This window comes from Pseudorca crassidens, chromosome 7 (genome assembly GCF_039906515.1).
Source record: "Pseudorca crassidens isolate mPseCra1 chromosome 7, mPseCra1.hap1, whole genome shotgun sequence".
NCBI classification, from domain to species: Eukaryota; Metazoa; Chordata; class Mammalia; order Artiodactyla; family Delphinidae; genus Pseudorca; species Pseudorca crassidens.
In genome coordinates, this window is record NC_090302.1 from 111991866 (window position 1) to 112004175 (window position 12310).

At 38.8% G+C, this 12310-nt stretch overlaps 1 long non-coding RNA gene across 1 annotated transcript in view; it reads left to right on the plus strand.

Annotated features, from left to right (window-relative positions):
• The first annotated feature begins 512 nt into the window (after positions 1-512).
• The window catches only part of LOC137227158 (uncharacterized), a 173633-nt gene continuing 161835 nt past the window's right edge, over positions 513-12310 (plus strand). Inside the window, exons 1-2 of the long non-coding RNA XR_010944726.1 lie at positions 513-910; positions 9872-9937. This is a non-coding gene — a long non-coding RNA (uncharacterized lncRNA). The remainder of the gene's footprint in view (positions 911-9871; positions 9938-12310) is intronic.

The window sequence follows — 12310 nt, forward strand, 5'->3', positions numbered from 1 at the left end:
CCGAGCCAGACAGGCTGGGACCGCGTCATCTCGGAGTGGCCACGGAGGGCCCTGCGGGGCTCAGGCCGGCTGTCCAAGCTCATGTCTTCCCGGGTCCGCCAGGACCAGACGGACCACATGGGCCACCACCTGGACAGGGAGATGGGCCAGCACCATGTGTGCTGAGGTTTGCCAACAGGATCCATGGCCCATCTGGAACCTGGACATCACCTGTGTCAACCCTTACCTTCAAGGAGCCCTGAGGCCCTCGGGTGCTACTTCGACGAACTTGGGGACATTCTGGACGTGATGTAGAACCACCTCCTGCAGACACTGTGTCTGGGCCACTGAGAGGCCCGCCTCCACCGACTGGGACAGTGTCCGTGACCAGAAGGTCCAGGTGCGGAACGGTACCTCCGAGGTGCCGGTGACCTACGTGGTTCCGGGAAGTGGGCAGGACCGGGGGGCGAGGCCACCAAAGGGGGGCCTAGACGACCCCATGGTCCCCGCGGGGCCACCTCCGGCACCCTGGCGGTTTGGCTGCCGTCCTCCTGGTGTTGAACCGAGGGGGCGGGGGCCCCGGCATCCTGCGCCGCGGCCCAGCCCTGAAGGAGCGCGAGGCCGAGGCGGGCGGGCGGCTTTTTTCCGTCGCCCCAGGCCGCGGCAGCGCAGCTTGACGAACGCGCACAGTTCCAAGAAGGTGACAGCGGCGCCTGCCCTTCAGCTCGCAGTCGGAGCTCCAACCGCGCTCGCGGCGTTGACTGGACTCGGCCCGCCGCTCCCTGCGCCTCAGGGGAGCCCGTGCGCCGCGCGCGCAAAACGTGCGGAGGAGCCGTGTGCGGAGCGTGACCCCTCCCACGGGGGCGAGGCCCCGAGGCCGGCGAGCGGAGGGCGGAACAGGGCCTTTCGGGACCCGGGCGCCTACAGGTGAGTGCGTCTGGGAACCCCCCCAACCCCGCCTCTTGGCCTCGTCTGTCTCCGTCCTTCCCACCCCCGGACCCCACTTAGGAGGACTCGGTACCCTAGGCCTCAGCCTCCCATTCCGGCCCGGAGTCTCGCTGGTGGCCCGGCGGCATGCGTCAACCCGAAGCCCTGACTGTCCCCGCCGCCGCAGGCCCTGCCTGAGCCAGTTGTGTCCACGGGACTGGGACAGAGGGAGGGAAAGAGAAGAGTGACCCTTCTATCAGTCCCGGGAGGGGCAGTGAGTGGACCTCAGCGGGGCGGTGGCCAGCCTGCTCCCCTGTGTGTGGCGCGCGGGTCCTCAGAAGGCTGGCGAGGGCGCGGCCTCTGGAGGACGCAGGGCCACCCCAGCCTCAGCGCCACTCGACGTCCCTGGTCAGCAGCAGGGAGGGACCTCCGTCCTGCCCAGCAAACCCCCCCGTGTCTCGGGCCCCCTGGACGACCCTGTGCCCAACCAGCTCCCTCCCGCCTCCCCAGCTCTGCACTCCGCGGTCACCCCCTGGGCGCCAGGGCCTCCTTTAGAAACAAACAGCAACAATAATAACAACAAAAACATCAATCAGGGTATTAGGAAAACCGGAGTGAAATTCAGTCCCCAACAAACTAATTTAACTGCGGTACAATTACTATAATATACCTCACATAAAGACAGCAAGGAAAAGGGGAAGAACTAAGTAACTTTGGAAAGCAAAGTTTGATTGAATATTGTACAGCTCAAAGCAAAGGAGGAAAAAAGTATAAAAATACTGTAATGTAGTTGGTAAATTTGTTTCTCATTGGTATGGTCACCAATTCTGAAAAGCCTTCAAACACATACTAGGGTTAAAGCGATACTTTGTCAATAATAGGAACCAGATCTCTCACTGCCAGGGAAACAAGTTACAAGTAAGCAAGAGAGGAAATGGTGATCAAACCTTGTGCCGAATGAGAGAGAGATACCACTATTAACTCCTGTTTATTTTAAGAGAAGTAGAAGTAAATATAGATACGTGTGTGGGTTAGTTAGTACAAATATCCACATTGTTAGCAATATAGATACATGAGTTTCCTATTTCTGTCCTCTGAGAACTATACAGTTGCAACGAGCGGTACATACTATTCCCCAGTAAAAGAAACCATGGTTCTTTGAAGAAGTGGCTGATTCTAGGCAGCAAAAATACAAAGTAGGTCTGGAACATCTTGTAGTTGCAAAAATAAGGAATTGCTAAAAATAAAAGGGGGAGGGGCGTCCCTGGAAGATCTCCCAATAACCAAAGCAAGAAAAATATGAGCAACAAAATAAATTTGATTGTATTGAATTATAACCAAAAGAATGATTTTGAAAACCAGGCAAGGCCATCCTGATAGTAAAGTGATAGAATAAATAAATAGAGAAGAAGAGATAAATCTACCTTATCAAAGAATTCCAATTAATAAATGTAAAAGTAATGAGGAAAATAATCACCATTTGAGTAATAATTGCAGTAGGCAAAATCCACTGATGGTTGCTAAAATTAGCCGACTTTAAGAAGAAACAGAGGGACTTCCCTGGTGGTGCAGTGGTTAAGAATCCGCCTGCCAATGCAAGGGACAACTAAGCCTGTGAGCCACAACTACTGAGCCTGCATGCCACAACTACTGAGTCCATGCACCTAGAGCCCGTGCTCCACAACAAGAGAAGCCACTGCAATGAGAAGCCCACGTACCACAACGAAGAGTAGCCCCCGCTGGCCACAACTAGAGAAAGCCAGCGCACAGCAATGAAGACTCAACGCAGCCAAAACTAAATAAATAAATAAAATTTAAAAAAAAAATAAGAAATAGAATAGTTGCATAGCCTCAAATGATCTTCCCCCAAATATGTATTAATTACTGTGGTGTATTTAACATATGTCCACAAATTCTTTGATATTTCTTCCAGGGTTTGAAACTTAACTCCCTTTTCCTTGAATGTAGGCTGAACTTAATGACTCACACCTTAGAAAATAGAGTATGGAAACGGAAAAATAATGATTTTAGGGTATTCTGTATTCCATTTCATAACCCTGCTCTATTCATGAGAAAACATCAGATAAACTGAAACTGTGGGACATTCTACAAAATACCTTCAAATATGTCAAGGCCATGAAAGGTAAGGAAACAGCAGGAAATGTCATAGATTGGAGAAGAATAAGGAGAGGATTGACTAAATGCAGTGTGATGTCATAGGTGGGATTCTGACTCGAAGACAGACATTAGTGAGAAAACAGCTGGCATCAAATATTATATGTGGTTTAGTTAAGTGCATTGTCCTAACGTTATTTGCTTAGTTTTCATAACTGTACCAAGGTTACATTTATCAAAACGAAGAAGATGAGATATTAACATTAGGAGACTGGGTGAGGTTTCACTGGGAATATTTTGCATTTTTTCCATTTCTCCTATAAATAATATAAATTATTTCAAAATATGAAATTTTTTAAAGTTTATGATACATCCAGACAATGGAATATTATTCAGCAATAAAAAGAAATAAGCTATCAAGCCTTGAAAAGAAATGGAGGAACCTTAAATGCATATTACCAAGTAAAAGAAGCCAATCTGAAAGGCTACGTACTCTATGATTCTAACTACATGATACTCTGGAAGAGCCAAAACTATAACTATGGTGACAGGATCAGAGGTTGCCAAGGCTTGGAGGGGTGATGGATGAATAGGGGGAGCACAGGATTTTTTTGAGCAGTGAAAATACTCTGTATGAGGCTATAATGATGGATACATGTCATTATACATTGTCCTAACCGATAGAATGTATAACACCAAGAGCAAACTATGGACTCTGGGTGATTATGAGGTGTCCATATAGGTTCACCGGCTGTAAGAACGTATCACTCTGGTGAGGGATGTTGATAACGGGGGAAGTTATGCATTTGTGGGGCAGAGGGTAGATGGGAAATTTCTGTACCTTCCCCTGAATTTTGCTGTGAAACTAAAACTGCTCTAAAAAATGAATTCTTTAAAAACTAACAAAAATAAAAGTGTAGTGAATGTAATGAACATTTTAAGTAATATAAATATGGATTATCCTTAACATTTAAGCAAATATTGTAGAAGTTTTTCTTAAACATAAACATAGGAACAGGCCGTAAAGGTCTACTTCTAGCCCATTGTGGCTAAATCTTGCTTATGATAGAATGTAAAAAGATGATTATCATAATCCTGAAATTAATGGCAAACATTTAAAAATCTTGTTTCCAGGTAAGTAGTGTAAATAAAGTGCCTACATGGTATCCAGTCATACATACAGAGTTCCATTTTCATTAATACATCATTGCCATTTTGAAGCAGATCATCAGTGAACAGCATTTATTCCTTCAGAAGGGAAAATGTAAATTCAAAAAGATTATAGTTGAGGAGCAGAAGTAAAGGTGGTATTCAAATTGAAAACCCAGTGACATATAGAAAGTGAAACGTCAAATATTTATACTAACTTCTATTTATGGGTAGCCTATGCATGTAGAATACAAATTACTGTGTGTTAAATTACTATCAGTAATATTGTCATGTTTTCTACAAATATTTGAAAACTTGCATGGAAACAGATTCCCTGCTGTTACCACAGTGCTTATTAAAATGGTTTCTAATCTAGGTTGTTTAAAAAAATTCCTTTCCAATACATGTGATAAAAAAGGGATTTTCCTTTTTTGATCACAAGGACATTAGAATCCCTTGAGAAAATAATTGAAGTGGTCTGGCTATCCACATAGATTATCAATTTAGTCCATTGTTATTTTGGCATATTCTTTACTGACTGCAAGCTGGTGCTCTCTTCCTATATTTTAGGCTATATTCCCAAGCAAAGGGCACGTTAATTGTTCTGGAGTGAACACAGATTTAATGCACTGTGATGTCATTTTTATGTATATTAATTGCTCAACTTTACATTAGAATCAGTCATAAACCATAGACTATTTTGTATTCCACAGTGCACCAAAAAAATGAGTTACCCACAGGTTAACTGTCTGTCTTTACTCATCTAAGGAGAGGAACTCTGTTCCTCAGATATGGAATACTTAGAATATCTGTGCCAAACTGCTCAAAATTCACTCATTATAGATAAACATAATCTAAAGTATGTCAGTTGGAGCAAACTTTTTCTTCTAACTGCTGACAGGTATTCTTACAGAATGACCATTCTGTTGTACAGGTTTATCGATTGTGTCCTTCCAAAAGTTAAACTCAGTCATTTTTTACTCTACTGTGCAGTAAATAACCATCTGATCATTCTAAAGTGCTGTCATTGGAATAGCCTAGAAGAAGTTAAGGTGAATTGGCATTTACCTCCAAAATGATAAGAATCATAGTGTAGAGTTACAAAGGCTATAAAGAGACAATTCACAAAAAAACCCTCAGTAAGTAGTAATTATATTAAAGATATTCAACTTCATTTGAATATTTTATACTTGAATATATAGGAAATATAAGTTACAAGTCTGGAGGGGGACAATTTGTCAATGTTGTTTCTTAAAATGAAGTGGTGATTCCTGTTCTAGATCTTCAATGACAGAAATTATGGAGGTGGGGTGTGCAATGTCAAAGTTCAAAACAGTGGGGACAGCGCCATATAAAAGGAATTGTATCGTTTGATATGTTTGAGATATATAATAAAGAAAAGTGATGAAATATAATTTCTGATGAGAACTGGATTGGGTGTCAGAACATGAAAAGTTAAGATTAAGAATTTCAAGTAAGTAACTATAGCAAGTCAAATTTAATTCCACGCTCCATCACTTACAAGATCAGAGAGCTTAGAAAAGATCACTTAACACCAGCACTTCAGTTTTTCCATCTGTTAACAATGATAATAAAAATACCTACTTAATAGGGTTAATAGGCAAACGAGGTTAACTTTGCTTGCATTTAATGATACAGGTATAGACCATTATTGTCATGTTGAAAGTCAATTTCAAGCTCAAGGACAGTGATCTGATGAAGGATTAGGTAGGAAATCACTTCATTTCAAATAGCTTCTGGCTCAAAATTATTCTCATGATTAACACCCGATTTTCTACAACATGTATATACAAGCAGAGAGAGATACAATGGATGGATGTTAATTTAATAAATGTTATTCATAGTGATCAGTTATCAATGAAATAGCACATCCTACTCTCAGTGCATCAAATTATGGAATTATTCTTAGCGTGGCATGAGATTCTAAATCTTACATCTAAGGGAAATAGTTCTCTTTGTTTAAATGAGCAAATGTATGAACTTAAAAAAAAACTAATCTAAAATGCTATGTGACTGATAAGGACTCAGTTGTATTTATTGAACAGATAAATGGACTTCTGAGGAACTGGGGAGCCTCGATCAATTTATAGGAAGCGCAGCACACAGAGCAATGAGTCTAGGATTCAAGACCGCAAATATTCCTCTTCACCCAGCTCTTTCTCTCCTTTGCGTTCTTCCCTTCCTTTCCTGAGAAATTCAGGCGTAGGACTCTTAGATGGGACAAAGCAGGGAAGGCCGGGGGCACAGTGGCTCAGCGTGCGGGGCAGAGACCAGGTGGGCTGGGGCTAGTTTCCATGGGGACAGCGGAGGCCAGGTGTGGAGTGAGGCCAGGGAAATCACAGGAGGGAAGGGCCTGTACTCAGCAGGAATCTGATGGGGGGAGGAGTGCACCCATCTCGGCGAGGGGGAGGGCATGGCCCTTAGAGTCACGTTTAGAGTCAGAGCCACAAAAAGGTCAGCAGGGCCCCCATGCAGGAGGGCGACTCGGTCATGGAGGGTGAGCAGTGTGAGGAGGTCCTCTGAGGAGACAGCCCAGTTACCATGAAGACAGCAGCCCTGAACGCGGGCCCCAGGGCCAGGTCACCGCGGGAGAGGCACGCGCGGGGGCATCCTCACCCGGGCATCCGGGCCCAGGCAGGGTAACGAGGACGTTCTCCCATGTAGAGCCAAACCGAAGTGCGGTGAGGAGACCGCATGTAGGAGGAGAAACCCACAGAGAGGAAAAACTAGACTGGACCTTGTGGTTTGGATCTAAATGGGATATTTCACTGTGAACTCATGGCCTTTAATGCATAGAAATGGATGTAGAAATAAATATGGAGATTAACATGGATGTGCATATGTCTATGTGTGTGTGTGAATACATACATGTACAGCCTCTAATACCCACTGAGATGGCTTGGGGTATGGAATAAAAATCAGCACATCTACTGGCCATAACTTGGTTTCTACTTCACATTATCCCCCAGAACAAAAACAAAACAGAGCTATTTGGAGAAACTGGTGATTCATGGACTATAGGACAAAGAAAATACAAAAGAACATGGAATATCTTCTGCCAGAAAGAAAGGCATTGCTAAATGAAAAAAAGGGAATATGACAAAGGACACAAAATGATAGGATTCCCTGCCCAAAACTGGGACAATTTGAGGATCAAAATAAATAATGATAGTAATTAAAAATAGCCCATTAAACAAAAGAGGAAATGACGATCACATATAGACATAAATACTTGAGTAAATTGAAATTTTAATGAAGTATGGAGAATTACGATGCATCTCCCAGAAAAATGCTTGTTAATTGTGATGGGAGGCATAACTTTCTAGTGGAGAAGTCTGGCAGACAGTAAGTACCTTATTTAATAAAGTGAGCAGGTGGATTTCATCAGTAAATTGAAATATTGTGCCAACCTGTACATGCAATGAGGCTACAGCAACATTTGGAATGAGTCCTCTGACATTCCTGCCTAAGATACATAGCTTGAATCTAGTTATGGTGAACAGGCAAATGTGATTAGAGAGACGTTACAAAATAAATACCCAGTAATCTTCAAAAACTCAAGGTCACAAAAATCAAGAGAAGCCTGAGGAACTCATCTAGACTGAATAAAACTAAAAGACAAGGCAGCAATGTGCTCCATGACCCTCAGCTGGAACCTTTTGAACTAAAAGGCATTACTGAGACATGAATTCATCCCGGGATCAGATGGTATTTATGTTAATTAGCTGATTTTGACAGTGAATTTTAGTTGTTTAGGAAAATGTCCTGTTTGTCAGAAATATATACTGAAGTAAAGAGGAAAGATGAGACATCAGGTCAGCAAATTACTCCCAAGTGGTTCAGAAGAGACTTATTTTTACTGTAGTCTCAATTTTTCTGTAAGCTTGAAATTGTTAAAATAAGAAAAATTAAAAGTGGAGAGCAAAGAAGTTTCCTTTACTTTTTAAGTAAAACTCTTATTTTTACAACTGAGTTTGTTGAAATTCAAATGGAAACATGAACACAAAAGTACAAGTTCATTTAAACATATGTTTTCAATCTCCTTCTATCCTGATAAGGTCAGGCGAACAGCCATAATATAGTCCAGTAGCTGTTAAATTGAAGTTGACTTTTCTTTGCTCTGATTTTCTTAAACTGACTTCATATTCAAGTCATTTTTTAAAAATTTAAGGTATTTCATTTATAACTGAGATTTTTTTGTAAAAATAACTTGTGTGCATATCTTTCCTCATTCAATTTCCCGGAGGTACCACTTTCTAAGGAACACCTACCTAAACAAACACACACACAAATACATATATATGAGTGCACTTATGCACGTGTATCTCACACATCCACCGATACACACAAATGTATGTATAATATATATTATACAAATATATACATATATTTTCTATATATGTATATTTGTTCATGTATGTGTATGCATGCACACATGTATATTTTCCCCAAAAAATTTGTATTGCATATATTTTTCTGAAACTTATTTTTACTTACCAAGTAACCATGTACATATTCCCACACTGTTTATTATAACATATGTACCAATACACTTGAAATCATTATTGAGTTTATTACAAATTTTAGTGCAATAGATATTCTACAATCAGCATCTTAGTGTATATATATATACATATATATCATTATAAACATGGATGGATACATCTTGTAGAATAAATTCTAGGATGTTAAATTCCTGGGGCAGGAATTCATGTATATATATAAACATTGCCAAGCTGATAATCAAGAAATTGTGCTCATGAACATTCATACCAACAGCCTAAGGAAAACAGTGTTCTTGCATCCTCATCAATACTGGCTGTTGTCAATATTTTAAATATTTTCTGAATTAGTACTTAACAAACATTACCCATTATAGTAGTTTGCATTTTTTAAATTGTGATAAGGCTGGACCTCAGAAGCTTTCATTTTGTGTAGTTTTGGAATTGTTTAGGGATCATTTTAATTATTGGTTTTGAAAGTTTGAAAAAAAGTACCTCTTTAGCTATATAACATGAGCCTGGCATATATATATATATATTTTTTTAAGCCTGGCATATTTTTTAAGGGCACATTTCTTTGTCAACTTTTTCCGCTGTCATGAGCATTGAGAAATGCAATTATCCACCAAATTAAAATATTAAGGGGAGCAGATCATTATATTGTCTCCTTGTAAAACAAAAACTTGACAGCTGTTGACATATGCATGGAACTCTTTCAGTCCATCAACAGTGCATATTTGAGAGCTTAGTCTAGGCCAGGCACTGGTCTGGATACTGAGAATACAGTAGTTAACACCATAGACAAAAATCTTGCACTCGTGGAGATTATATTCTACTGAAAAGAATGTAAATTGGATGTCTCAAAAATTAGGAACAACATATTATAAAGTCTATAAATATTATACAGTCTTTAGAAAAGGGAAACATTTGCCCAGGATTCTGAATCTGAGTCTGAAGGCAATGAGATTCTCGCTCTTGGTGGGAGCTCAGATGAACCATGTTCAGTCAAGACCCTTTTAATTTGATTCAAATTATTCCCATGGATACGTGTTTTCTTAAAATACAGTATCATCATTTACAGCCTAGTTAGAAGCCACTGACTCTTTCAGTTTTTAGTGTTATTTTATGAATTTATAACCAGATCTACTATGTGCTGATTTTGATTTTACAATTTCCAGGAAGAAAGTCAGAAGTTTCACTTCCAAGTACTAGGAAGACATGTTCCTGTTTCCTTCATGTATCAGGTTTGGAAATACATGACATAATTACTGTATTATGTTAAATACTAATATGTATTCATTTAATACTAAATGTAATTTTTGTGAACTTTTTGGAATTACATTTTTTTCCTGATGTTGATTATATAATTTCCTTGCATATCAATTATTTCCATTATGGCATATTCTCATTTTACAATTTCCAGTTATTCTCTACAAATTGATTTTTTTAAGATGGCATGAAGTCAATAAATAAAAGACCACTGAATTTGATAATTTTCCATTCCTTGCTGACTAAAATGACTGTCAGAGTTAAAACATTTCCACAATTGTAACGGTTATAATTCATGTTTATGCTTTAGTAGATTCTATTCAATAGTATGCGATCACACGAATATTTTTCCTCCTAAAATAGAATACAAAAGGTTAAATATTTTTTCACTTAGAAAATGAATTTGAGTTTAAAGATATTTTCAAATTTTTAGGAAATTTATGAACTCTCAATCTTTTTTTGAGAAGTATAATAATCACAGTAGATGAAGTTTGGGGATTTGGAGTTTGCAGATTACTTAATTACATGGAGAAGGTTACTCATACATAAAATAAATACGGTACATAAAATCAAATAATTTTGATATTACATGTATTTAAATCCGTAGTTAATTTTATAATTTCCAAAAAAAATAAATGACTAGAATTAAGTGTGCTAAGCTGTGGAGAAAATATATCAAAGGATAGTGGGGATACAGATAATTTCACTATTTTCCTAAAGATGTTTTTGTATTTCTAACATTTTTTTTAGTGCCCAAAATCAAATATGTAAATATATCTTGAATACTTGTCCTGGGATAGACATAGACACTTTTCTATGCATTTTAGAGACATTATATGATTGAAATTTAATCATATAACTACTTAAAATATTAAATTACATAGCATCCTATGAATAATCTATTGTTTAAATCCAATCCTATTATTTCTCTCTAAATAGGAAATTGTACAGTGAGGATTTTTACCCATATTGTCTTTCCCTTGAATCCCCCAAACATCCACTACCCAGTATTGACCTGTTGTTTATCTACTAGTTATAAACAGAAAAATTTAGTACTAAAATTATGTTTAGCAATCAAGTAGAAATAACACATGTTAGCTTGAATAAATGACGCAGTTAAGAAGCAGCAAAAAACAGTCAATTCTGTCCATGGACATTGAGGTTGCTACCTTGTCTTGTCTACTGTGAATAGTGCTGCTGTGAACATAGGGGTGCATGTATATTTTTGGATTATTGTCTGGATATATGCCCAGTAGTAGGATTGCTGGATCATATGGTAATTCTGTTTTTAGTTTTCTGAGGAACCTCCATACTGTTCTCCATAGTGGGTGCACCAATTTACATTCCCACCAACAGTGCAGGAGGGTTCCCTTTTCTCCATACCCTCTCCAGCATTTGTTATTTGTAGAATTTTTAATGATGGGCATCCTGACTGGTGTGAAGTGGTAGCTCATTGTAGTTTTGATTTGCATTTCTCTAGTAATTAGTGATGTTGAGCATCTTTTCATGTTCCTATTGGCCATTTGCATTTCTTCTTTGGAGAAATGTCTGTTTAGGTGTTCTGCCCATGTTTTGATTGGGTTGTTTGGTTTTTTGTTGCTGAGTTGTATGAGCTGTTTTTATATTTTGGAAAATAAGCCCTTGTCAGTTACATCATTTGCAAATATTTTCTTCCATTACATAGGTTGTCTTTTCATTTTGTTTATGGTTTCCTTTGCTGTGCAAAGCTTGTAAGTTCGATTAGGTCCCATTTGTTTATTTTTGTTTTTATTTCTATGCCTTGGGAGACTGACCTAAGAATATTAGTATGATTTATGTCAGAGAATATTTTGCCTCTGATGAACAACAGTGTCCTACTGTGTAGCACAGAGAACTATATTCAGTATCTTATGATAAACTATAATGGAAAAGAATATAAAAAAAGAATGTATATGTGTATATAACTGAATCACTTTGCTGTACAGAGCAGTAATTAGCACAACACTGTAAATCAACTATAGTTCAGTTTAAAAAAAAGTGAAAAGAAACAGTGGAAAAAAGTCAATTCATAATATTGTATCAATAAAAATAACAGAAAATTCATAGTAGTTTTAATCAAAAGTTAGTTCAGTGAATACCATCTTGTCAAAATGTAAGATAAATGCAAAACATTTTATTCTACTGAGTGGTGACAGTGAGAAAAAAGCAAATAGTCAATAGTGCCTTACAAAGTAAAGAGTTTTGAGAATTTAGTTGCTCAATACATGTTAATTTTCAATTGTGTTTTTGTAAAATGATTTTTATTCAGCGTGCTACTGTGTAGCACAAAGAACTATATTCAGTATGTCATGATAAACTATAATGGAAAA